At 42.1% G+C, this 27,028-nt stretch overlaps 1 protein-coding gene across 3 annotated transcripts in view; it reads right to left on the reverse strand.

Annotated features, from left to right (window-relative positions):
• The window catches only part of sema6cb (semaphorin 6Cb), a 122,415-nt gene that overhangs the window by 87,367 nt on the left and 8,020 nt on the right, over positions 1 to 27,028 (reverse strand). For 2 of the 3 annotated variants that reach the window (XM_023989094.2, XM_023989092.2), the window contains exon 2: positions 14,917 to 15,021. The exons of the other annotated variant lie outside the window; for it this stretch is intronic. The gene's annotated coding sequence lies outside the window, so the exon portion shown is untranslated. The remainder of the gene's footprint in view (positions 1 to 14,916; positions 15,022 to 27,028) is intronic. 3 annotated transcript variants of the gene reach the window in all.

A 27,028-nucleotide genomic window follows, 5' to 3' on the forward strand; every position in this document is an offset into this window, starting at 1 on the left:
GTTCATGGAGTGGAGGAATATTTCAGGAAAGCTGGGAAAAGCACCACAGATAGAATAGCAAGAGAAAGTAAGGGCCTGGTCTTTAAACACATTGCATTTGCTTGTTACTCAAAATATTTGGCAGAATCCAAGACGGCATACACACATACATACACACAAAGTCCACACAGGGCAATCAACTGACGCACGCACCCCCAGCAGGACTCCGGCACGCACACACACTCAATCGTCAACCAGTGAAAACAACCATAGGGTGAAATGTTTACTCTGAGCATTTTTCCCAAGATCTGAGGCCTGGAAAGGTCTGGGAATTCAGAACAGTGTTATCTGAAGAAAAAGTCTAGGATATCAATTAGGGTCACTGACAGTGCATGGGCCAGACAGTCAGCAGTTTCAACTGTACTCTCGCCAGCAGCGCCAATGGCCATTGCCTCATCTGTGTGTGTGTGTGTGTGTGTGGTTAATAGAGAATGAAACACACTCAATGGGCATGAATCACAAATAGAGCAAGCCTCAAAAGCTGTCCTCCCTCCACATTAGTGTGTGATTATTTTCTTGTAGTGCTGGGATTATTCTTTGCTTCTCTTAGTATTTTTTAGAAGGTGTGTGGGTGTATAAGACATGTGAGTGTATTTACATGCAAATTAGTTATTCCCTCCACAGTTTTTTTGTTTGTGTGCAAATTTTAAGCCACCACCCAATTACCTCAGGGGACCAGACTTGAGAGCTCAAAATGGTTGGCTTTTGCCAAAGTCCATCCAGAACCCACAAGGAAGAGTCATCCAAGGATTCAAGCTGTTTATATTACTCCACAGAAAATTGCATCAACTTCATTCGTCATGGTTTGGGCATTAGTCAAGGCAATACCAGCAGAAAGCTGCATAGGCATCAGCTGAATAAGATTCATGGCTTATCTGGATTCTCCTAAATGGGGGTGAGTGCACAGAGAGGACAATACCGTGCACATGTTTTTATTCAGCCTTCACTTCATTACTGCAATAACAATAATCATAGACCCTGGGTGTTGTGGTGAAAACCTGGAGCCATCGCTAAAATGATTTAGCAGAGACCAGATTCCCGGCAAATGGCGGCCAATGCCTTGGAAACCCTGCGTGAGCACCCATAAAGGAAAGCTTTTAGGAGTAGAGTCAACTCTCGGCCAGGGTGCTCTAACATGTTCCCGCAGCATTACCATTTTAAAAAGGGAGGAGAGGAACACACCAGGAGAGAAAGAAAATGACATGAGAGAAAGAGAGACGGAGAAAAGGGGGAGAGGGTGAAACTGTGTTTTTCATCCCGCTGACTTCTGGGAACCTATAGAACACAGGCCCAGTCCAATCCATTCTTTTTTTACTGTATCTTGTGTGCGTTTCAAAGCTCTGGTTTTACCCCTTTGATATGTACAAACACACAGGTGTGATCATTCTACAGTGATCCCTGCAGCGTACGCTCAAACCAGTGTAATAAGAACACCTCGTTAGAACGTCCAGTTACGATTGACGCAACAGTCAGAATTTGAGCTGACCACACTTTTTTCACAGAAACATTTTTGCACAAACACAGTCTTTACAATGTTATGTCCTCAATGTGAGCAGTTTATTTTGGGATGCAATGTTCAGACATTCACAGAAGTAGTGACGGCATAACACAATTCTCATCCAAACCAGAAGATGTAGCCCACATCAGTCCTAGCGCTGAGGAAAGAATGACTTAACACAAGCGGTTATATTTAGCTAACTCTCGCCTGACAGAAACCATAATATGAATTAGTTAATAGGAATTACTATTTACAATTCATCACAACACGGGTGAGCTTACTAGTGATCGAAATAATTGAGTAAAACACTTTCTAAAAGTCTAAAGTAATCTGACAATGGGTAGTTTGTGCGCGCCGCCATGTTTGTTTTTATCACGTCAACCAAAGATAAGAGGTGGCAATATGAGTTGGGTCTGTTTGCAGTATGCATGTTGAAGTGGGTGTGATCACTTATTCCCTTAGGGAAGTTTACTCGAAAGATGAGTGAACTATCCCTTCACCTCGTTTTGTTATAACATCTTTAGTCTGACAGACGTTTACGTGACAACCAGAATGCATTGTTTGATGTCAACAAACATGGTGCCACACATAGCTGGCAAATAGCTTAGCATTAGCTCATCATAAATCAGTACAACCTTCAAAAAAGTGTACAAGAATGCAAGAACCGGAATGCATGATTTGCCACCAGTACTTGAAAACATGTGAATACAACAGTAAATGCATTATGCTCCATACATAAATACGGTGTGCTACAGTAGAAACAACATGATATACATAAACTATAATGATAACGTAATATGGCACTTACTTTGATAGGAACGCACACATGTCCAAAGATATCATTAGTAAGGAAAACAACAATGAAGGTCATGCGGGTGCCAGGGGGAAAATGTTCTGTCCTGACTGGAAATATGCAAATGTCTGCATACTTGATCTGGGTAAACACTAGGATGTGCTTGGGCTCTTGAAGAGAGAAGTTTGTCCGTCTCAGTAATGCCTCAATTGTACGTAACAGTGAAATGGGCTACTTCTATGTGAATTAATTAAGTGCTAATGCCAAAGAAGCCGGTGTTTGGAAGATATATTGGCACTGGTGTTGTTAGGCCCGAAACAATGTTGAGGGCCGGCAAACCGAACAAATATATCCTCCAAACACCAGCTTCGAGGGCATTATCACTTTTATACAACCGGTTACGAACATATTAAAATAATGATTGACATATTTTCATTAAAAACGTTATTTTGATGAATTTATTCATACTATTTCATCCTTGCACAATATATAGTCCCGAAACAAAACTAGGGTTGCTACCCAAGCCGGCTGGTCGTTCATTCTATAGGTTCGGTTGCCAGAGACGTGACCCAGTCGTTCAGTCTTTTTGTTCTGTATGTATGGACGCAACCCAGGCATTCATTCTAAATGGTCCATTGCCATACTGGCTGGCAACATTCTTATGCCTTGCTTGCTAGCTAGCCAACTACAGCTAACTTACAGTCACGTCAAACAGTGCAGCAAGAATAACAGTAGCTGCATTTGTTTAAGCTTTTTTCTAGTGACATTTATTTGGATAGATCCACAACAATGAGCTAATGAGGCACGATTTCGCCTGGCATAGAAAATGTGCTCTCTCGTTAGGACACTGCTGTTCAGAGGAGCTAGCCAACAACACAGCTAACACAATCACTTCAAACTGAAGCTGGAAAGACTGCAAACTAGCTGCACTTCATTTTGTTTACCTTTTTTTCAATTGACATTTCTTTGTATATATATATATACATAAAAATGACACCAGCTGATTCACGATTTCGACTGGCTGAGAAAGATGCCTGCCCCTCTCTCATCCTGACTCCCGACCCCTACACGTTCATTACTATGGGACAGCAGGAGATCAAATTAGAATATTGAAACAATGTTGCAAATGCCAGAGAGACAAGGTTTATACAAAAAGGTTTATACAAATCTACACTGTTGAAAACTAAATGTTAGTCTCAAAGAAATGTGAGAATGTCTAGATGCTTTTTATAGTGAAGATCAAGTTTATAACTTCCCTGCCTGTGCTGACAAACAGTGGATTGCGCAGTCAGATGGAACAGAGTAAATAGGCATTTTAACGTCATAGATTTAGCAGGTCGTAACTTGTCAAATAGACACCAGCTGGAATGCACGTTTAACCAATCAGCATTAGACCCACCTGAACTATAATGAGGCGGAACACACCTCAATTCAAACTGTTAGAAAATAAAAGCTTTTAGAAAATAATTTGATATTGACAAGTTGAAACATAGCCCATAGATAATTAGCAGGCAGTGTGCCTTGGTTTGATGGCAGTGCGGGTTAACTGTCCTGCTGCATAACAATCACATGTTGGAACAGTTTGTGCATTCTGACATCATCCGCATAAAAAGAAAAACTCACACTGGGGCGACCGTTAGCGATATTTGGAACTCCCACGTGAAAGGTGCATTCAAACATTTGAGTGGAAATAAAGGAAAAAAATCCTGAGATCTGTAGCAGAACCACTAGCTGAGCTCTGTTCTGTTCTCCCGATCCAATCTATACACCGTTCACCACTGCATTGTAGCCAGGGTTGGCGGGAAGTGTTTTGAGATGGAGGAGTGAAGAGTCCTGCATCCGCAGTAGACCAGTGTTATCGATTTCTCAACCTCTTCACCCTCTCTAAGAGACACTGGGAAGGGCAAAACATTGAGTGTAGGGAACTCCTCTCAATGAGTCACACACATCTGTGTGTTGGTGTCATCATTTAGCGAGTTTTTCTGAGAACTGGTTGGTCTCCTCCACCCCAGGACAGGTGCCTGCAAGCAGGTAGTGACACCTGTTTCCACTTGCTGTTGTTGGGCGTTCTCCATCAGCAGTTCCACCCTCTTTTCTTTTTAGTTGTTCAATGAGTTCCACCCATTCAACAGCTGGATGCAGACACCCACACATACACACTCACTGACCGATCAAGAACAGCTATTTCACGACACACTGAAGCACAAACGCGGGCCACAAAGCCATAAAGACTGAGGAATGGCTGTGGCTAATTGTTTCACTGGTCTAAGCTAAACAACTTTGCCTGTTTTTTCCCTTAATCCCTTGGGATGCAGTTCTGGGTATGGCTGCAATGGAAGAAGGTGACATTTCTCACACAATAAATAAAATGCCAATACCCATTCTATGGAATAAGCACAAGCGACATTTCTCCGAAAAAAATGCAGGCGATCGTTACTGGGAATCAGATAACCTTGGGGAAAGTGTCCCCCGTCTACCTGCTCTGCCCAATGGCCAACTCTTGACAGCTTGATCCCATGTTCTATAGCCTCATGCGCTGGAGGCCAGGAGTCGAAGACCGAACAAAACCTCTGCAAAAGTGTGCTTGACAGGGCAATCTGAGAGTAATGGAATTGAAGTTCTCCACTTAGAGCACAGAGAGTGGAGAATCTCCATGGAAACCCAGATGGTGGCTTTCCAGTTTTGAGCTTGCTGCAATTGAAACCCTTTTGTTTGGAGGAAATTAGGTATGGTGCCATTTTGGAAGTAATTTCCTTCAGAAGTGTGAAAAACCCTGCTTACATACTGCACCTCACTTACATACTCTGATCTGCAAGGTAATCATGGCAGCCACACAGTGAAAGAAAGCCTTAGCGGTGGGTGATAAAGGCTGKGAGATTGTCAGTAGGCAGCATAACTTCCGAGCTGCTTGTTTCAGCAGTAATTATGGAGAGTGAACGGTACACTGTGGCTGGTGCTAAAGAGCTCACAAAGCCTTTTGCTTGTGATGCAATGTCAACGAGCTACTGGAGGGAAGTTAATCGAATAAGTAAAAGTGACTATAAAGCCAAACAAAATGTCTTAAACAAAGACATAAGTGTTGGAGGGATGCAGAGGGAGGGGGGGCAGGGGAAAGAGATGTGTTCAGAAGACTATGAATAGGGATGAGATTGGAGAGCACACCGCATCAGTGAACCAATCACAGGCATATTGAAAAAATCTGGAGAGAGTGGAGATAAGGAAGGAGAAAAAGAAAGGAAGAGAAGATGGGAATAAATAATGGAGTGGATGAGAGGGCTAGCATAGCCACGGGAGCAGGTGATTGAAAATAACCACCAACAGGATGAACAGATTGATAGAGATATGCTGACAGAGAGCAAGGCTGTGTGTGTGTGTGTGTGTGTGTGTGTGTGTGTGTGTGTGTGTGTGTGTGTGTGTGTGTGTGTGTGTGTGTGTGTAAGGTGTTGCAGGTTGCTCCATCCTAATACCCATCACAATGTACATGGAATCTATCACCTCCCTCACCCCCCTGGTCTGCCCTAAGTAATCTCCTTTTCCCTCTACCTCTTCATCTGTCCTCCTTGTCCTCGTCTCATCATTCTGCACTCATCCCTCCTCTCTCTGTGTCATACAGGTGCTTGTAAGGAGGGCGCTTAACCCCTCTCTCAGGCTTGACCTGGCAGATATGGAAGGAGGGTGCCGGTGGAGCATGGTAGCAGCGGTAGGTACACAGTGTACAGCGCCTATAGAGTCTACAACCCCTTTGATTTCTTCACATTTTATGTTACAACACTACTATTTAATCCCACTTTGTATGTAATTGTAAATGTCATTTTTTTGTCAACGATCTACACAAAACGTCAAAGTGGAGATTATATATACATATATAAAGCAAAAAAACATGTCCTCTCACTGTCAACAGCGTTTATTTTCAGCAAACTTAACATGTGGAAATATTTGTATGAACATAACAAGATTCAAACAACTGAGACATAAACTGAACAAGTTCAACAAACATGTGACTAACAAATGGAATAATGTGTCCCTGAACAAAGGGGGGTCAAAATCAAAAGTAACAGTCAGTATCTGGTGTGGCCACCAGCTGCATTAAGGACTGCAGTGCATCTCCTCTCATGGACTGCACCAGATTTGCTAGTTCTTGCTGTGAGATGTTACCCCACTCTTCCACCAAAGCACCTGCAAGTTCCGGACATTTCTGGGGGGAATGGCCCTAGCCCTCACCCTCCGATCCAACTTGTCCCAGACGTACTCAATGGGATTGAGATCCGCCTCTTCGTTGGCCATGGCAGAACACTGACATTCCCATCTTGCAGGAAATCACGCACAGACCGAAGCGCATGGCTGGTGGCATTGTCATGCTGAAGGGTCATGTCAGGATGAGCCTGCAGGAAGGGTACCACATGAGGCAGGAGGAGGTCTTTCCTGTAATGCACAGCGTTGAGATTGCCTGCAATGACAACAAGCTCAGTCCGATGATGCTGTGACACACCACCCCAGACCATGACGGACCCTCCACCTCCAAAATCTATCCCGCTCCGAATACAGGCCTCGGCGTACGCTCATTCTTTTGACGATAAATGCGAATCTGACCATCAACCCTGGTGAGACAAAACCGTGACGTCAGTGAAGAGCACTTTTTGCCAACAATGTCTGGTCCAGCGACAGTGGGTTTGTGTCCATAGGCGACGTTGTTGCCGGTGATGTCTGGTGAGGACCTGCCTTTACAACAAGACCTACAAGCCCTCAGTCCAGCCTCTCTCAGCCTATTGCGGACAGTCTGAGCACTGATGGAGGGATTGTTGCGTTCCTGGTTAACCGGTGCAGTTGTTGTTGCCATCCTGTACCTGTCCCGCAGGTGTGATGTTCGGATGTACCGATCCTGTGCAGGTGTTGTTACACGTGGTCTGCCACTGCGAGGATGATCAGCTGTCCGTCCTGTCTCCCTGTAGCGCTGTCTTAGGCGTCTCACAGTACGGACATTGCAATTAATTGCCCTGGCCACATCTGCAGTCCTCATGCCTCCTTGAAGCATGCCTAAGGCACGTTCACACAGATGAGCAGGGACTTGGACATCTTTCTTTTGGTGTTTTTCAGAGTCAGTAGAAAGGCCTCTTTAGTGTCCTAAGTTGTCATAACTGTGACCTTAATTGCCTACCGTCTGTAAGCTGTTCAGCACAGCATCTTAACGACCGTTCCACAGGTGCATGTTCATTAATTATTTATGGTTCATTGAACAAGCATGGGAAGCAGTGTTTAAACCCTTTACAATGAAGATCTGTGAAGTTAATTGGATTTTTACGAATTATCTTTGAAAGACAGGGTCCTGAAAAAGGGACGTTTCTTTTTTTTGCTGAGATATATATTTTATTTTTTTGAGATTAATGAAAAACACCTTGATTAAATAAGTATTCACCCCAAGTCAATACATGTTAGAAACACCTTTTGCAGCTGTGTGTCTTCTTGAGTAAGTCTCAAAGAGCTTTGCACACCTGTATTGTGCAATATTTGCCCATTATTATTTTCCAAAATCTTCAAGCTCTGTCAAAGTGTTTGTGATCATGGCTAGACATCAATTTAAGTCTTGCCATAAATTTTCAAGGAGATTTAAGTCAAAACTGTAACTTGGCCACTCCGGAACATTCACTGTCTTCTTGGTAGGTAAGCAACTCCAGTGTAGATTTGTATTTGTGTTCAGGTTATTGTCCTCCTGAAAAGGTGAATTCCTCTCCCAGTGTCTGGTGGAAAGCCAACTGAACCAGGTTTTCCTCTATGATTTTGCCTGTGCTTAGCTCTATCCTGTTTCTTTTCATCCTGAAAAACACCCCAGTCTTTGTCGATGTCAAGCATACACAGACCATGATGCAGCCACCACCATGCTCGACAATAAGGAGGCTCAGTGATGTGTTGTGTTGGATTTGCCCTAAACATAAGGCTTTGCATTTAGGCCAAAAAGTACATTCCTTTGCATTCTGTATATTTGTATTCTTTTCACTCTGTAATTTAGGTTATTATGTGTGTCAGGTTTTGGCCAAGACTGTTCGGGTTTTGGTCACTAGATGTCCCCATTGCACCTTTTTTGTACCTTTTGTTTTTCTTGCTCTAATTATTGTTTGCACCTGTAGGTCATTCCCTTGTTAGTATTTAAACCCTGTGTGTTCCTCAGTTCCTTGCTCAGTGTTTGTAAGTTAGCACCCAGCCCCAGCCCCAGCCCAAGCCTTGTTTTATATAGATATTTCTCTTGTTGGATTTTCCAGAGGTTCTCTGGTTTAGTTCTTGTGTATATTTTGAGTAGTCTTTTGAGGTTTGTTTTTTCCCTGCTGTTTTTTCCCACTTTGTGGAGTTTCTTTTGTATTTTGGAGGATTTCCATTTTGTGCCTCTTGGCTTTATTTTTGGACATTGTGGATGTAGTTTCTTTGCCTGAAGATTTTGTTCTTTAATTAAACCACCATCTCTAGTACTGCTGTGTCTGCCTCATCTTCTGGGTTCTGACGATTATTAGTGACTGTTTCTCGCACCGGGTCCTGACAATGTGGAGTTACTTCAATGTTGTTGATCCAGCCTCAGTTCTCCAATCACAGCCATTGAACTCTGTTGCGGTTTTAAAATCACCAACGTCCTGATGGTGACATCCCCAAACAGTTTCCTTCCTGTCCTGCAGCTCAGTTCAGAAGGACAACTACATTTTTGACGTGTCTGGGTGGTTTAATACATCACCCACAGCATAATTATTAACTTCACCACACTTAAAATATATATTTTATGTCTGATTTGTTATTAGTTACCCATGTAACAATCACTGCACTTCTCTTTGAGCATTTCAGAAAGCTCTGTGGTCTTTGTAGTTGAATCTGTGCTTGAAACTCAATACCGGACTGTGGGACCTTAGATGTTGTGTGTATGGAGGACAGAGGAAGGGGGTAATAATTCAAAAATCATGCCAACCCCTATTATGCAACACATAACTTATGTGATTTGTTAAGCCACTTCTGAACTAATTTTAGGCTTGCCTAAACAAAGAGAAGGGAAAGGAAAGGGAAAAGGGGGATACCTAGTCAGTTGTCCAACTGAATGCATTCAACTGAAATGTGTCTTCTGCATTTAACCCAACCCCTCAATCAGAGAGGTGCGGGGGGCTGCCTTAAATCGACATCCATGTCTTCAGCACCCGGGGAACAGTGGGTTAACTGCCTTGCTCAGGGGTGAATACTTATGCAATGACAAGTTTATTGTGATTGAATTGTTATTAATTAGACATTATGGAGTATTGTGTAGATCAATGACACACAAAAAAAGAATCCCACTTTGTAATGCAACAAAAAGTGAAAAAACTTCAAGTGGGTGTGGACTTTCTATAGGCACTGTACATGATCTGGAAGGAATTGGATATTGAATGCAAGAAGGGACGAGGGCCCTGGTGGAAGAGGAATGAAGATGAACTCATTTCACCCACCCACACAGGGAGCAAGGGCTATGAATGAGCATGTCGATAATATTGAGTATGGGGAGGGGACTCCGGACCAAGAGGTTTAGTGACCATGTCCAAACCACCGGTGTCGGCATCCATAGAGAGGTCATTCATCATGGGACAGACAAACGGCAGTGGGGGAGGGAAGGTTTGCGATAAGAATGGGAAGCTCTGGATTGCACTACAAACTCAACGGGCTGCTAAAATGCAAGGTCGTGGTTCGGTAGAAAAGGGAACAAGATAATGAAATGCATTATAAAACACGGAATTGGGAAATGTCGTGGGAAATGTCTTTGAAATGTACAGCCAAGTACTAATGGAACTGAAATGGGAGGAGTCAAAGAAATGTGGCGAGGTCAAGTAAGGGAAAGCAACTATTTTATTGTCTATTTATTGATGAAATGGGCCTGAAGTACTTCCATATAAATAAACTCCATTAAACACAAGCAGAGTGCATTTCTATTCCAGCAAACTGCTTGCAATTACCTATTTAGAAGACATACGTTGGTAATTAATACAGCAATCCATGTAATGCTGTACCTAGGGAATTTATAAACATCAATTATATTAAATATGAGAGTCAATGAGATAGAACTTGTAGCCTGCTGCAGCAGTCACAGCATGATACCATTACCAGTAAACATCCCCCTCAACGCTAACAAATGCTTCACTGGACAAAACCATGTATTTTTCCAAGAGAAAGCAAGAGAAATTCTGATTGGGGGTTTTTGTGATCTACTGCAAATACCAACAGTCTTCACATTGTAATAACCCAGAAGTCCCTTGACAGATGAAGAAGGGATTAAGGAGGAGGAAAAACAACCCAGCTCAGTGGACAACAACCTGCCACTGTAAATCTCAGAGTCCTGCTCCCCTGTCAGTATCGCTGATCAGACTGGTTCTTCCACATTATGCAGACATCTCCAAGTCCATTGCTGCTTACAGTATCAGTCTTTCACATAAACCATCCGTCTCATGGACCAGATCAATACACCCTGTCTCTCCAGCACCCCGCAAAAGGGTAGGCACTGTTTTTGGGGACCCTGGACAGAATACACTCCAAAACACAGGGCTCTACAGTGCGACCATTTTACTCGCATATGTGCCTAAATAATTTGCTGTGCGACCTGGAATTTATATTTAGGAGCACCAGTACACCTAGAATTGTATAAAATTAAAATCACCCAGATGATAATTGTTGCAATGACTACTTCACTATACCGCAGCCCATGAGTGCTACTGAGAATACACAGTGCAGATTCATGACCGTCTTGCTTGCACCATTACTACAAAGAAATAATTTTGTTACTTCAAATATTTTTCATTGTGCTCCTAAATGTATTTGTGTGCTCCTACATTTTTCAACTTAGGCGCACACATGCTCCTTGTTAAAAAGGTAAGCGTAGAGCCCTGATACACAATACAGCACAGTAAAGCACAGTAACACTAGTCGCTGTATATTATCATCAATGGATAGTCACTTTACCCCTACCTACATGTACATATTACCTCAATTATCTCGACTAACCTGTACCCCCGCACATTGACTCGGTACCCCCTGTATATAGCCTCGTTATTGTTACTTTTTTTTTAAACTTTAGTTTATGATATTTTTTTTAACAAATATTTTCTTACTTAAAAAAACTGCCTCTGCATTGTTAGTTAAGGGCTTGTAAGTAAGCATGTCAAGGTAAGGTCTACACCTGTTGCATTCAGAGGATATGACAAATACATTTTCATTTGATCGAGATGTTTCAAGTCATATTTCTGACATTTCAAAGCTGACCTAGGAATCAAGTATTTTTATTACAAAGAGGTAAAAGGTATGTAAATCAATCTGTAGAGAAAGATCTGCACTAAATAATAGGCTAGGGTTTGCTAATTGAATAAGCTCAATGAATTGCAAAATCACATGTACTTATGTATCCGTAGTTAACAGAACCTCCTCATTATTCTACTGAACCTTGCTGACCTCTTAGACAGCTTTGCCCTGGGCTAACCCTGTCTCAGAGCATTAGGGCTGAATCCCTCTCGCCACACATCCCAGCACTTTCCTGGTCGGGAAGGCAAAACGCATAATCCGGAACCCGGGGAGTCCACTTAAGCTAATTACCAGTTTGCATGGGCACGCTGCATTCGTTAAACAAGCGAGCAGGCAAGTTAACATCAGGAGTAAGCAGTTCCTTCACTGTAATCATTCCTTTATTCTAATCAAAGGTTTAAATTGAGCAAGCCCTCTCAACCATCCAAGCAACAAAGACTTCTGATTACATTTAAGTAACGAGACAAATAACACAAGAGGAAGACAAAACGAGGACAAATATTTTAGAAAACTGGATTTCCACTTAGTCGGACTAACAAGCACATGGGCACAAACATTTGTACTTAAATGCTTTGAATTTGAAGCCCACAAGATTAGTCATGCCAATTGAAATAACCAGTATGGTATTGTGTTAAATTATTTATAAGAAAGGGCGACAGATGCTGAATAGAAAACTCTGAAAAATGCATACAAAAAAATTATCACAGGCTTGTTAAGACAGTAAACTAAACTATTGTTGATCACAAAAAATAGTAAGTGCAATGACCCTGAAAATCCTACAAAACTGGCATGAATCCTTGCTGCTCTAATCAAGCAAATTGTTATCTGAGAATCTAACTGGGTATGAAGACCCAAAAAGAATGTACATGGTAGTAATTGGAGTGATTCTTGGCGAAGGAGCAGCAGTATTCTGTAGAATTATAAACAGTGAGATGTCTCACAATTAATACATCCAGAGCCAAAATCCTGACTCACGATACATCCTATACATATCATTTTTTCCCCCTGCATTTCACTTTCAATTTGGCAGCAGCTCTTCAAATTGCGAAAAATAGCGTAACTGGCCTGCCATCCTTCTGTCAGGTTTCACAGGTTATGGTCATAGAGGGCTTCCACATACACATCTGACAAACCAGCTATCCCCCACCCAGTACCCCAATCAACAAAGCCATCACCTCGAGACTGAACTTCTCTGTGTTGCCTTGGGGAAAGTGCATAGGTAACGTTTGAGGTGACTCTCGGAGCAGGTTTGCTCGCAGCAGACCTCATTCACCGAGCCCACTTTCTCAAGTCTTGTATCGCTGTGACTTTGAAGTCTGGCCAGAGACGGGCTTTGAAAAGCCAGCAATCTCCCCACCATGACCAGGCAGAGGATTAGCAAATCCCTGTAGGATTGGGTAGGAGGACAGGGGGTCGTTTTTGGGGGGTAGTGTGTGTGCAAGCATTTCCCCTCCGGACAGAGCTGGGGATTAACAAGCTACTAAGGAAGCAGAGAACACAAGGAGCCAGCCTCTTTGAGTTCCTCGGAAACCAATTTGTAGTGGGAGAAACTAAGAGAGGCAGCTAATTCTGCCCGGGACCTCTCTCCATGAACTTTCTCTTGTTTTGCTGCTCAGAGTCTAAACTATTTTCTCAGGAAAAGAGAGCTGTGTCCAGGCTGTCAGTGTCCCTCTCCTTGACAGTGGCTTTGAAAACAAGCCTCTACAGTGCACGGCAGAATAAGAGCCTGAGCGAAGGGGGGACTTCAATGACCGAGCATTAACAATCTAGCATTTACTGTGTGAAGAAAATAAAAACACACTCATCCAACTGACGACGTCACTGAAAAAGTGTCGTGTCAAACTGGCTTTGAAACAAATAAAAAAGCCCTGAAACTACTGAACACGCTTGCATATGAACTAATCAGTCATTAAACAGATCTGACAGAAGCATATGTTTTCAACTGGAACTGTGTCAGAGGAGCAGACAACCATTTGGGACACATGACCATAGATAGCTTTCCCACTAGCGTTTGTAGATTAATGAGGTCTTTGTCTTATCTCTGATTGAAAGGAGCCTGAGGAGTTTGCCCTCTATGTCTTTGTTGAACAGAGTCTCTTGTGGAAATGGAAGATTGGCCTGTATGTGTGGGTGTGTGGGAAAGCGAGGTGGACGGGCCACATCGGAGTTCAACTGACTTAATAAAGCTTCTCTCTATCTACCCCGAGATCTCCTCACCCCAATTATATGCCTGACACCTCTAACCTCACCCCCGGTCCCCAATCGCACATCCAGCGCTTGTCCTGCCCCTCCCTTCACCGCTCTTAAATCACTCAGCAGGGCTGGCAAGTGTTGGGCTGATGGTGGCAGTCATTCCCCAGGCTCCTCTCACTCTGTTTCTGGCTGTTTGAATTGGGCCAGGGTTGGGGCATCTCCTCTGAGAGCCCTGGGTGGTCAAGTGGCAGGTGAGATGGGAATTATTGAGAAGCTGCGGTTTAAGCGATAGAGGGTGCAGAAATTGCTATAAGTATGCCTGTATGTCCTCAAAATGTAAAATAAATGTAAATCACTCACTAACAGACACCAAACAATAACAAAGTACTGTAAAATGGGTCTTAGACTGATATCATGGACATCTTCTTTTAAACATTTGCACAGGTTCTACCCTCAAATTGGTCCAAGGTCACAGCTAGATTGCATATGGCCAACCATCTGTTTAGACCCGTCCTGTGGGATGGCCTGTCACCAGCACACCTTGGCCCTGTCCTCTACTGTCCATGGTTATGGTCGCCAGGGACTGTCAGACCAGACAGGATGAGGGAATCCATGCAGTTGTTTTTTCAATACCCGCGTAACTGGCGGGTTGGCCATCATGCAATTTAAGCCATTTTCCATCACGGCCTATACCTCAATCTGCTATTATCATGCTAATAAACACATAACATGATAATATACATCTAATCTACTTCTACAAAAACAACAAGCAAGGATAATTCAAAGTTATGAAGAGGAGTTACCCCCTACATTTGCTCATGAAAATGACTCAGCTCTGTAGATTGATTAAAATATTTTATAAAATCTAATGAATAATATAGGTCATTACAGGAATTTAAAAAAGTGGCTTAATAACCTTTCACACTGCTTCCATTTATCAATCTGTCACTGGGTTCCTCCAGCCAGCAGACCTTGCCCCTATCCTATCAAACCACTCTTATCCAGAATTATTAAAGATCAAACAATAAGAAGAAAGTTCATAGCCAGAGCTACAACTCCCAATCAACATTAATCTCATTGCAATTAAAATTCACAGCATTCTTACCTTAACTTTCGACAAATTTGACTGCAGAGATTCAGCCAGCTGAGACGGATAGATGATTGGCACTAGCTGGTTAGGATCGCCACCCCGAGTGAAGACATCCACAATCTAAACAAAAACAAGAATAGGAATTATTTAAAATGGGCAAATTCAAGAGTGACTTACAGTTAGACATGCACCATATGTAATGGTCTAGGCAAGAAATACAACGTCTGCTCTATTTGGTCATTTTAATAAAAAAAACGTCTTTTAGAGCAAATGAAGATTTTCACACCTCGGAGGTCCTGCATGTCACATCAATCAAATCCCTCTGCCGCTGTCATGCATCAATTAATATATTGTGAAGCAGGGTTCCTATCTGCTACATAAAGTTCCTTTTGAACACCGACACAATTACAGTATATTAACGAGTGGACTATTTCATAAAAACAAGATGCAGCAGATCAATAATATCAGAAGGTGATATGTACCAACCCTGCATAATAATTATGTGTCGGTCAACCTATTTCCTCGCCGTCAAAATTTGCAAACAATTGTCCTCTATACATCATTTTTTAAACTTTCTGTGCTCCCTGACTGACTACATTTTTTTTCAGTGATTATTAGCGAACTGGACAGTCAAGAAACTGTATGAATGAAGGCTTATTATAATTTCCAAACAGTTGGTTTAAGTAATTTAAAAAAGTATACACAGATAGAGATCTCTCGAGCGAGCGCGCGATAGAGAGAGATACACTACTGTTCAACAGTTTGGGGTCACTTAGAAATGTCCTCGTTTTTGAATAAATGCAATTTTTTTGTCCATTAAAATAATATCAAAATGATCAGAAATACAGTGTAGACAACTATAGTTTTGGCAAGTCGGTTAGGACATCTACTTTGTGCATGACAAGTACATTTTCCAACAATTGTTTACAGACAGACTATTTCACTGTATCACAATTCCAGTGGGTCAGAAGTTTACATACACTAAGTTGTGCCTTTACAGCTTGGAAAATTCCAGAAAATGATGTCATGGCTTTAGAAGCTTCTGATAAATTTAGTCAATTAGCCTGAGTCAATTGGAGGTGTACCTGTGGATGTAATTCATGGCCTACCTTCAAACTCAGTACCTCTTTGCTTGACATCATAGGAAAATCAAAAGAAATCAATCAAGACCTTAGAAAAACAATTGTAGACCTCCACAAGCCTTGGGAGAAATTTCCAAATGCCTGAAGGTACCACGTTCATCTATACAAACAATAGTACGCAAGTATAAACACCATGGGACCACGCAGCCGTCATACCTCTCAGGAAGGAGACACGTTCTGTCTCCTAGAGATGAACGTACTTTGATGCGAAAAGTGCAAATCAATCCCAGAACAACAGCAAAGGACCTTGTGAAGATACTGGACAAAACAGGTACAAAAGTATCTATAGTATCTATATACAGTGGGGAGAACAAGTATTTGATACACTGACGATTTTGCAGTTTTTCCTACTTACAAAGCATGTAGAGGTCTGTAATTTTTATCATAGGTACACTTCAACTGTGAGAGAAGGAATCCTAAAACAAAAATCCAGAAAATCACATTGTTGATTTTTAAGTAATTAATTGGCATTTATTACATGACATAAGTATTTGTACATCAGAAAAGCAGAAAGAATTATTGGTACAGAAACCTTAGTTTGCATACAGAGATCATACGTTTCTGTAGTTCTTGACCAGGTTTGCACACATGCCGAGGGATTTTGGCCCACTCTCCATACAGACTCTCCAGACTTCAGGTTTCGGGGCGGTCGCTGGGCAATACGGACTTTCGGCTCCCTCCAAAAGTTTTCTATTGGGTTACAGGTCTGGAGACTGGCTAGGCCCCAGGACCTTGAGATGCTTCTTACGGAGCCACTCCTTAGTTGCCCTGGCTGTGTGTTTCGGGTCGTTGTCATGCTGGAAGACCCAGCACGACCTCTCTCAATGCTCTTACTGAGGAAGGAGGTTGTTGGTCAAGATCTCGCGATACATGGCCCATCCATCCTCCCTCAATACGGTGGTCGTCCTGTCCCTTTTGCAGAAAAGCATCCCAAAGAATGATGTTTCCACCTCCATGCTCACGGTTGGGATGGTGTTCTTGGGTTGTACTCATCCTTCTATCCTCCAAACAGGCGAGTGGAGTTTAGAGCAAAAAGCTCTATTTTTTGTCTCATCAGACCACATGACCTTCTCCATTCTCCTCTGGATCATCCAGATGGTCATTGGCAAACTTCAGACGGGCCTGGACATGCGCTGGTTTGAGCAGGGGACCTTGCGTGCGCTGCAGGATTTTAATCCATGACGGCGTAGTGTGTTACTAATGGTTTTCTTTGAGACTGTAGTCCAGCTCTCTTCAGGTCATTGACCAGGTCCTGCCGTGTAGTTCTGGCTGATCCCTCACATTCCTCATGATCATTGATGCCCACGAGGTGAGATCTTGCATGGAGCCCCAGACCGAGGGTGATTGACCGTCATCTTGAACTTCTTCCATTTTCTAATAATTGTGCAACAGTTGTTGCCTTCTCACCAAGCTGCTTGCCTATTGTCCTGTAGCCCATCCAGCCTTGTACAGGTCTACAATTTATCCCTGATGTCTTACACAGCTCTCTGGTCTTGGCCATTGTGGAGAGGTTGGAGTCTGTTTGATTGAGTGTGTGGACAGGTGTCTTTATACAGGTAACGAGTTCAAACAGGTGCAGTTAATACAGGTAATGAGTGGAGAACAGGAGGGCTTCTTAAAGAAAACTAACAGGTCTGTGAGAGCCGGAATTCTTACTGGTTGGTAGGTGATCAAATACTTATGTCATGCAATAAAATGCAAATTAATTACTTAAAATCTACAATGTGATTTTCTGGATTTTTGTTTTAGATTCCGTCTCTCACAGTTGAAGTGTACCTATGATAAAAATGACAGACCTCTACATGCTTTGTAAGTAGGAAAACCTGCAAAATCGGCAGTGTATCAATATATTGTTCTCCCACTGTATATCCACAGTAAAACAAGTCCTAAATCGACATAACCTGAAAGGTCGCTCAGCAAGGAAGAAGCCACTGCTCCAAACATTCCCAACATGAAGCACGGGGGTGACAGCATCATGTTGTGGGGGGCTTTGCTACAGGAGGGACTGGTGCACTTCACAAAATAGATGGCTTCATGAGGAAGGAAAATGATGTGGATATATTGAAGCAACATTTCAAGACATCAGTTAGGAAGTTAAAGCTTGGTCGCAAATGGGCCTTCCAAATGGACAATGACCCAAGCATACTTCCAAAGCTGTGGCAAAATGGCTTAAGGACAACAAAGTCAAGGTATTGGAGTGGCTAGCACAAAGCCTGACCTCAATCTATAGAAAATTTGTGGGCAGAACTGAAAAAACGTGTGCGAGCAAGGAGGCCTGCAAACCTGACTCAGTTATACCGCTATGTCAGGAGGAATGGGCCAAATTTCACCCAACTTATTGTGGGAAGCTTGTGGAGGCTACCTGAACGTTTGACCCAAGTTAAACAATTTAAAGGCAATGCTACCAAGTACTAATTGAGAGTATGTAAACTTCTGACCACTGGGAATGTGATGAGAGAAATAAAAGCTGAAATAATATCATTCTCTCTACTATTATTCTGACATTTCAACATTCTTAAAATAAAGTGGTGATCGTAACTTACCTAAAACAGAATTTCTACTAGGATTAAATGTCAGGAATTGTGAAAAACTGAGTTTAAATGTATTGGGCTAAGGGTGTATGTAAACTTCCGACTTCAACTGTGTTGTGTGTGTGTGTGTGTGTGTGTGTGTGTGTGTGTGTGTTGTGTGTGTGTGTGTGTGTGTGTGTGTGTGGTGTGTGTGTGTGTGTGTGTGTGTGTGTGTGTGTGTGTGTGTGTGTGTGTGGTGTGTGTATATATAAATATATATAAAAAACTCAATACTATAGCCAGGTTTATAGTGGAAGCGAAACAATGATTATTGAAGTAAAGGAAAGACCCGAACAACCAATGCAACTGTAAGTGCTCTGGATAACCAGAGCAGCAGCAAAAAACTAACAAACAAAAAGACGTTTAAATGTCCTGTGTTTAAGATGTCAGAAGAGAAATTCATTGACTAACGAAGCAGAAGAGGACAAGTTTCTTTACAGATTCTTCTCTATTCATAAAAAGGGAAGTTAACAAAAGTGCACTTAGTGTACATTTATATAGGGAAGACTTATGAATAAAATCTGTTGACAAATCCTAGAGAGAGTTGGAGATGGCCAAATCACAGGGCATCTCAGAACACAATCTGTTCTGGCAATCTGTTTAAAGAGAATTAGACTTCACTTTGCCAGTTCCCCTTTCAGCACAGAGTGGTTAGAGAAAGCTTTTGATTTCTTTCTTTGAATTCTCCACTCTGACAATATGGCAAAGATATCTTTCAAACAATGAAAAAGAACAATCTGTTGGTTTCGCAAGTGATTTTGTTCCTCTGGATAGGCTGACACCTAGATTTAGGTCCAATTTTTTAAATGATGACGGGGCATTTCCATGCTCTTGCAGTGCACGGTTCATGTTGTGAATTATAGCATATTATGAGGGTTATCCAAGTCCTTGGCCACAAAAATGTACACTACAGAAATCCCAAATCGGGACAAGACCTTGATTAACATGAGGGCCATCAATCACAATTCACATTTTGGAAACACATTAACCTGGTCATTGTTCTGGAAAATTCCTTCTGCCAGTCGATTCAGCAGAGCCTCAAGAAAGTGCATTTTCCCTCCCATTGCAGTGGCTATTTATAGTCAGACTGAACTTGGTCGGTCAAAATCATCTGCCATTGAACATTCTTGGGGCCATGATTAGAGACCATTGGCCTAAATCCAACACTAGGACCTTATCTATTCTAGACAAAGCTAATTGTGACAAATGGTCAAGGTCAGGTATGTGACCTAGTTCCCCAAAAACACATCAGGTATTTCAACCTGTAAAGACTTAAAAATAAGCCACTGGACAAAAAAAACAACAGACCAGCTGGCAGCCACATGCTAACACCGGTTCCTCTATTGTCTCAAATTCTATAAACGCTCTGTTCATTTGTACTTTGTTCTATTTTCTCTATGCCCCCAGTATGAGAGAAAAAGGCCAAGAGCACAAAGAGAGAAAATCTAAACTGTCGTGTATCAATAACAGCCTATTTGTGGGTTGCGTGATATGCGTGGGCTTCTGGCCAATATACTATTGTTTTGCTCTTTTTTGGCCTGTAGCAAAATGTTGATCGATGAATGATGGTACTTGCCATCTGTAAGAGCTGTAATGGATCAGTTCAGAATTCAAAGCACCGCCTGGGAAAGAACACAAAATAATAACATATTCACCGCTTGTGTGCAGTGGAAACCAAATTCCATTTCAAGTTCAACAGCAAAACATGATTAACTCCAAGGCACTAAAAGGTCCCAGACTTCAAATTGCTCCCAAATGTCCAGTAGATGTATTTTAGAGGGTAGGGCTATGTGTTTTATTTTCCTTCGGAGAGGAGGGGAAGGTCGCACAGTTTAATCAACACCACAGATCAATAAGCCACCTGTTAGGATCATGCTCATACTATCTGATTGGTGCACTGCGATCAACTCGTCAATGCAATTTCTAAATATATTTTCCTGGAGTAAGGGAAAAAGCAAGCTTCTGTCGGGTTCAGTAAACWTTCAAGGCTCTTAACACATTGTATGTGGAGCTCAATCTTATTTTCCTTCAAAAAATAAGAAAATTGTCTCACTTTAAAAGTATGATATGCAAGCCAGCATAAGAGTAGCATAAGCTAAACACCTAAAAAAACGAAAAAACAGAAATGTAAATTGGAAGGAAAAAAAGATCTGAGAGGGCTTTGAGATAACGGTACTAGCATAATCTCTTCTGATTGGGTAACATGAGTAGAGGAATGATTCCACCAACAGAGCTAAGGTAACAAAACTGGCCAGCCTGGGCTTCCTGTCAACTCTGAGTTAACATGTAAACACCGTTACACAATCCACTGCTCGTAATCACAACTTGGTACGTAATCATGTACAACTCTGGCAGCTGAAACATTTTACAAGATGTTTGTTTTATTTGCAACTTTATTCAACTTTTTTCAGACACCTGCATGTTAACATGTGTTGACATGAGCATGTGCGATTCTGCATCGATTCTGAATATGGATCTTCAACAGTGAAAGAGGAGATTCCACAACCACATCTCCAAAGGAACCAGAAAAGATTCATTAACCAGCAAAATAACACAAATGACAACAACCACAGATCTCAGATCTCGCCAAGTGGAGGAAGAGATGAAGGATAGGGATGGCGGTTAGGAGAGGACAGATTTCTTCCAAACCCTGTGTCCCCCCCACTGACCTGGCAGCAGTTTGATTAATCACAGAGACTAAAGCGGGAAGACTTAGCTGCTCATTATCCCGGATCAGGACCAGGGCTCGGCATTAAGATATTGGGATCATCTACAGCTGTGGACCACCATATCACAGCGGGTGGTGCCCATTGTCCAACCCTTCCCCTTGAAGGTTTAACGCAGGGGCTCCAAAATGGTCGTTGATCAAGCGTATGTTTCAAGCTCCCCTAATTTCTGTTACAGTCAATATTAGCAAATATGTAGTAACAGCGGTTTGCGGTTCAATGTCACGGACCACCTCAAACTACTTAAAGCGAGAGTGCCAGAATTTCTGTTCTGACAATGTTGATGATATCTTTGATTACTTGAGAAGAGGAGAGACATTTAAAACGGTCAATTAAAATGTAGACTTTGGGCAGATAATTGAGCCCTTCCTCTAGAAATGCATCAAGAACCATCCATATGTGAGCAACAAATTGCCACTCAAAGATCATCCAAATATCATCAGTTGAGTTCAAGCTAAACCCTAGAGCTCTCTTGTGCATGTCATCCCATTGTCAAAACACTAGGAGAAAATGCAAGACTAGCAAGGGAGTTTTTCAGCTCTACATCAAATGTTAAAAGAACTGACCACAGAGATGAGCATTCCTACGGAATACCAAGAACATGTTCATCGGGCACACAGAGTACCCTGTAACTGTCCTTCCTCCTCTCAGCTGTCTATTATTGTGGGTCAGTGTAGTATTGTGGGTCAGTGAGAGTGAAATCACAAGGAGCACACACACAGTCCAGCAGAAGGGAGAGGCATGTTGTGACTACTCGTCTCTCACCATTCCTTCACCACATTCCCATACTCTATGTCTTAACAGTGGTTAAGGTAAATGACCTGACCTCCCTCATTCCCCCCTAACATGGCCTCCTTCCCCAGATAGCCCCTAAGAAAATCAATCAGTATTCAGGTCAAGCCACAACTCCACCTTAACTCCTGACCCCTGACCTCACCCGGCTCTCCTCAGACCATGACAGGGGTTTGTCTGTGCTGCCTGTGTCAGGTTTTAACAAAGTCCTCGTGTCAAGGGGAGGAGCAGCGGTCTAACCCTGTCAAGGCCAACACAATCAATCCAGCGGAGGAGTTCAAGGTGGTCTGACCCACACCTGACCCTGATGCTGAAACCATGGCGACAAGCTCAGCCAATGATTTTCCCATCAAACCCCCACAGAGAGTGTCTGAGAAACAGTTCAGGATATGCTCATGTTTCAGGGCTGGCACTGGAGGACAATTAATAGATTTTTTTTTAAATTACCTTCGCTCTAGTTTCACTATCTACAACAACGTGACACAGTACAGTCTAAACATGAAGGCTGAACAACCCTGCTGCTGGTATAACTGGGGACCAAGGGGAGGGTATTAGCATAGCATAATTACCCTGGGGAAAGATCCATGGAACAATAGTGTGGGACACCAGGGAGCAAGACATAGCCCACAATTTGCCATTGTGCTCCTTCCCTCTTTCTTACCCCATTGATATTGGAGAATAATGCCGGAATTCAGACTGTTAGTTTAACCAATGGTGCATTTAGTATAATAATAACCAGGCGGTGCACAGGGTTAATGTGATTAGCAACCCTGTGCTGACACCTCACCATCCTCCCCCCGTGGGGTATTATCATGCTAATCTAAAAAGAGAGGAAAATTGTTTTGACTGAATGGAAGATATAGGAGGCAGGGACCTCGGAAGCCAAGTGAACACAATGCCTGCGTATTTCAGCCTAGTCTGCCAAGGCGAGCGGGTAGACAAATGGACATAGACATAATGCTAGCTGGTTAATTAAAAGAACATAATTAAAAAGGTCTTCTGTGTGAATGGTCGCCTCAATGCAATCACTGACCTGAGTGTCCGATATATGTCCCTCAGAGCTCAGTCAGTCTCTCACCATTACCGACTCCATTAGCACCCAGAAGTGTTTCCGAATAAGAAAAGGGAAAGACGAAATGGGACAAACTATGGGAGATGTGTAGTTCATGGCGGTGGTGTGGGACATCTAACCAGACATTTCTTAGCACTTTTTCCAAATCAAACAAGCGTCTTGAGATACTGTTTGTTGGAACCTTTTTTCTGTGACCATCTAGCGGTCACGGACACTGACTGTGATTATAGTAGTAGGTAATGGAACCATGTTTAGAGTGTGACAGTGGGATGTAGGGGTCATTTCCGCTGTGTTGGCTATTTGGGTCCTTTCAAATTAGGTGACTAAAGATATACCCGGTTTACTGTACCTCTCTCCATCGCTCACTCCTCTCTCACTCCTCTCTCTGAGACGAGGCATTAAAGCAGTATCAGGCTCTGCAGTTGGAGACTTGAGTTGTCTTTCACACCGTCAGTCACCAGTGATCACCCCTCAGGGAGAGACTGTCGAGGCAGAGAGATAATGTGGGAAAGCAATAAAGGAGGATCAAATGAAGCCGCCTTGGAGGCACTGGGCAGGAGAAAGAGAACCTGTAGGAGTGCGTTTGTGTGCGTCAACACAAATATGTTTACTGTATCTGTGTAAAAGACGAAACACATGGTAAACATCGTAACAGCCGTTATAACACACAAATACCCACCACACACACACACACACACACACACACACACACACAGCTGCGTGGATAAGTCCCCACATGGTTAACTGGCACACCCGTGGAATGGGATGATTGAAGTGAGAAGGAGGGGGGGGGGGCAATTGTACACACCCTGGCCTGGTGCCCAGGGTAGAATTATATGACACTAACCCCCTGGACCTCTACCCCCACAGACCGGTTTAAAAATAACCCTGTTGCTGAACTAATCTTGTACCTCGTCCAAACCAAACGACTGATAGCATTATCACCACCCAGAGATGTAGACCTACACTGTAAAAACCAGCACATACACCAACACATGCATATATACACACACAGACGTTAAACAAAGCAAAGACTAGCAGACACTTGAATGCGAGCCATTGTCATCCCTTCCCTAAGTGCATATATGTACAGTACACGCTAAGTCTTGATAGACCCCGGGCCAAGTTTCCAGGAACAAGGTCGAACAAGACAGCTATTTATGGATAGTTGGGAAATTCGATGCAGGGTTTTGAACAAGCTAATAAAAACCCAATTGGCAGTATGCATGTCATTTAACACCAATGTGTGACAGACTAATATATGTATTTTTCTATAGTTGCATGATACCATTCTAAAAAAAAAAAAAACTAAGAGGTTTAATCAAAACACTTTGTGTAAATGAATACCAGTCACCTTTCGAGTGCGTGCAGAGCCTGAATCGGGTAAGATGAGGCATTACTGCATGAAGCAGCGGCTTTAAGCGGGAAAAACAATCTTAGGTTTTTAATTTCCTGCTTCATTTCACGTGTCGTGCCCATAAAAATCCTAATTTCCAAAAACTGTAATAAGCTACTTTGAAACATGATCATGACTGAGAATAAGTTCTGCAGTAGCTAAACTCTAAATAGATTTTTTCACCATGAAGTTATTGCTTTACAGTATAGGCTATATCTGTGACAACAGACACAATAACTGTGCCACAGATTTTAAGAACACAAACAAAGACTAATAGGGGGGAATTTCGACCAAAGTTAAGCGTGCGTAAAAGGGAACGTCATTTTCTTTTTATGCGCTTTTCTCTATATGCGTATTCTAATGTTACGCATGAGAATAGCATACTATTCAGCCACTATTCGTTTGGGGTAGAGATCAAAGAAATGAAGGTTGTGGCAGAGGTGTATTCTGACGTTGACTTCATTTCGTCATAATTCCAACACCTTCACGCAAAATGAAATGATGAATAAGGTCAAGCAACCTGTCGGTTCCAAGTGCAACAACATCTTTCTTTGTTCGAATAGAAAAACACTATTCTCCATGCACTGTAATTCACACATTTACAGAGCTATTTGAGTAATCCGTTTGGATAAGGGAATTGTGCATACAAATGGCAATTGTTTAAAATCTGTTTTACCTTATGATCGCTGGAGACAAATGTAAAACCAGTCATATTTCTGCTAACAAAAAACATGTCAACATAACAGGTATTTCGTACTCTTTTCCACAGTGAAGTATAAAATAGCTTTGCCGTTATTCTGATTTCTAATTGTAGGCCTAAGGCTTCATAATTTGTGGGTCTGAAATTTGGAGACCTTAGGCTGTAGCCTATGAAAACCCGTACACAATGACAGTAGCGGCGAACCTACCGAGTTGATGTATGCACTCTAGAATTATTTAATTATATGGCCGGACATTTTCGTTTATTACCATTTCTATCATATTAAATATTAGCCACTATCAGTAGCCACCATCAGTAATAACCAGAGAAATAGGCCTACAGTGCCTTCAGAAAGTATTCACCCCTTGACTTTTTCTAAATTTTGTTGCGTTACAGCCTGAATTTTAAATTTATTAAATTGAGATTGTGTCACACAATCTGGACAATAATGAACAATAATAATAGTGTTTAACATGATTTTTGAATGACTACCTCATCTCTGTACCCCACACACATACAGATAATAGTAAGGTCTCTCAGTCGAGCAGTGAAATTCAAAAACAGATTCAACCACAAAGACCAGGGAGGTTTTCCAATGCTTCGCAAAGAAAGGGACTTATTGGTAGATGGGTAACAATAAAAATGCAGACACTGAATATCCCCTTTGATCATGTTTAAGTTATTAATTACACTTTGGATGGTGTATCAATACACCCAGTCACTACAAAGATACAGGCATCCTTCCTAACTCAGTTTCCGGAGAGGAAGGAAACCACTCAGAGATTTCACCATGAGGCCAATGCTGACTTTAAAACAGTTAGTTTTCTCCTGTCATAGCCATTAAACTCTAAGGATGGATCAAAAACATAGTTACTCCACAATACTAACCTAAATGACAGAGTGAAAAGAAGGAAGCCTGTATAGAACAAACATTCCATAACATGTATCCTGTTTGCAATAAGGCACTAAAGTAGAACTGCAAAAAATGTCCTGAATACAATGCATTATGTTTGGGGCAAATCCAACACAACACGTCAGCGAATACCACTCTTCATATATTTAAGCATGGTGGTGGCTGCATCATGTTATGGGTATGCTTGTCATTGACAACGACTAAGGAGTTTTTTAGGATAAAAAGAAACGGAATAGAGCCAACCAGGCCATTTCCTAGAGGAAAACCTGGTTCAGTCTGCTTTCCAACAGACATTGGGAGACACATTCACCTTTCAGCAGAACAATAACCTAAAACACATGGACAAATATACACTGGAGTTGCTTACCAAGACGACATTGAATGCTCCTTTGTGGCCTAGTTACCGTTGACTTAAAAATGTCTTGAAAATCTATGGCAAGTCGTGAAAATTGCTGTCTAGCAATGATCAACAACAAATCCAGGTGTGCAAATCTCTTAGAGACTTACCCAGAAAGACTCACAGCTGTAATCGCTGCGAAAGGTGATTCTAACATGTATTGACTCAGAGGGTTGAATACTTCTTTAAATCAAGATTGTGTTTTATTTTTGATACATTTCATACAAATATGACACATTTTGCATCGTCCCCTTACATTGTTAGTTTACCTTTCTTTTGTCTGTCAAGTCCGTGGGGTTGTTCCTGAGGGCCAATAGTGTTTTACATTAGGCTAACATATTACAAGTGTCATAATTTGGGACATGTAGCCTATTTGAATCATTATGGAGCACAGACCATACATAGTGTCCTGTGAGGAA

This window comes from Salvelinus sp. IW2-2015, linkage group LG6.1 (genome assembly GCF_002910315.2).
Source record: "Salvelinus sp. IW2-2015 linkage group LG6.1, ASM291031v2, whole genome shotgun sequence".
Taxonomy (NCBI): Eukaryota; Metazoa; Chordata; class Actinopteri; order Salmoniformes; family Salmonidae; genus Salvelinus; species Salvelinus sp. IW2-2015.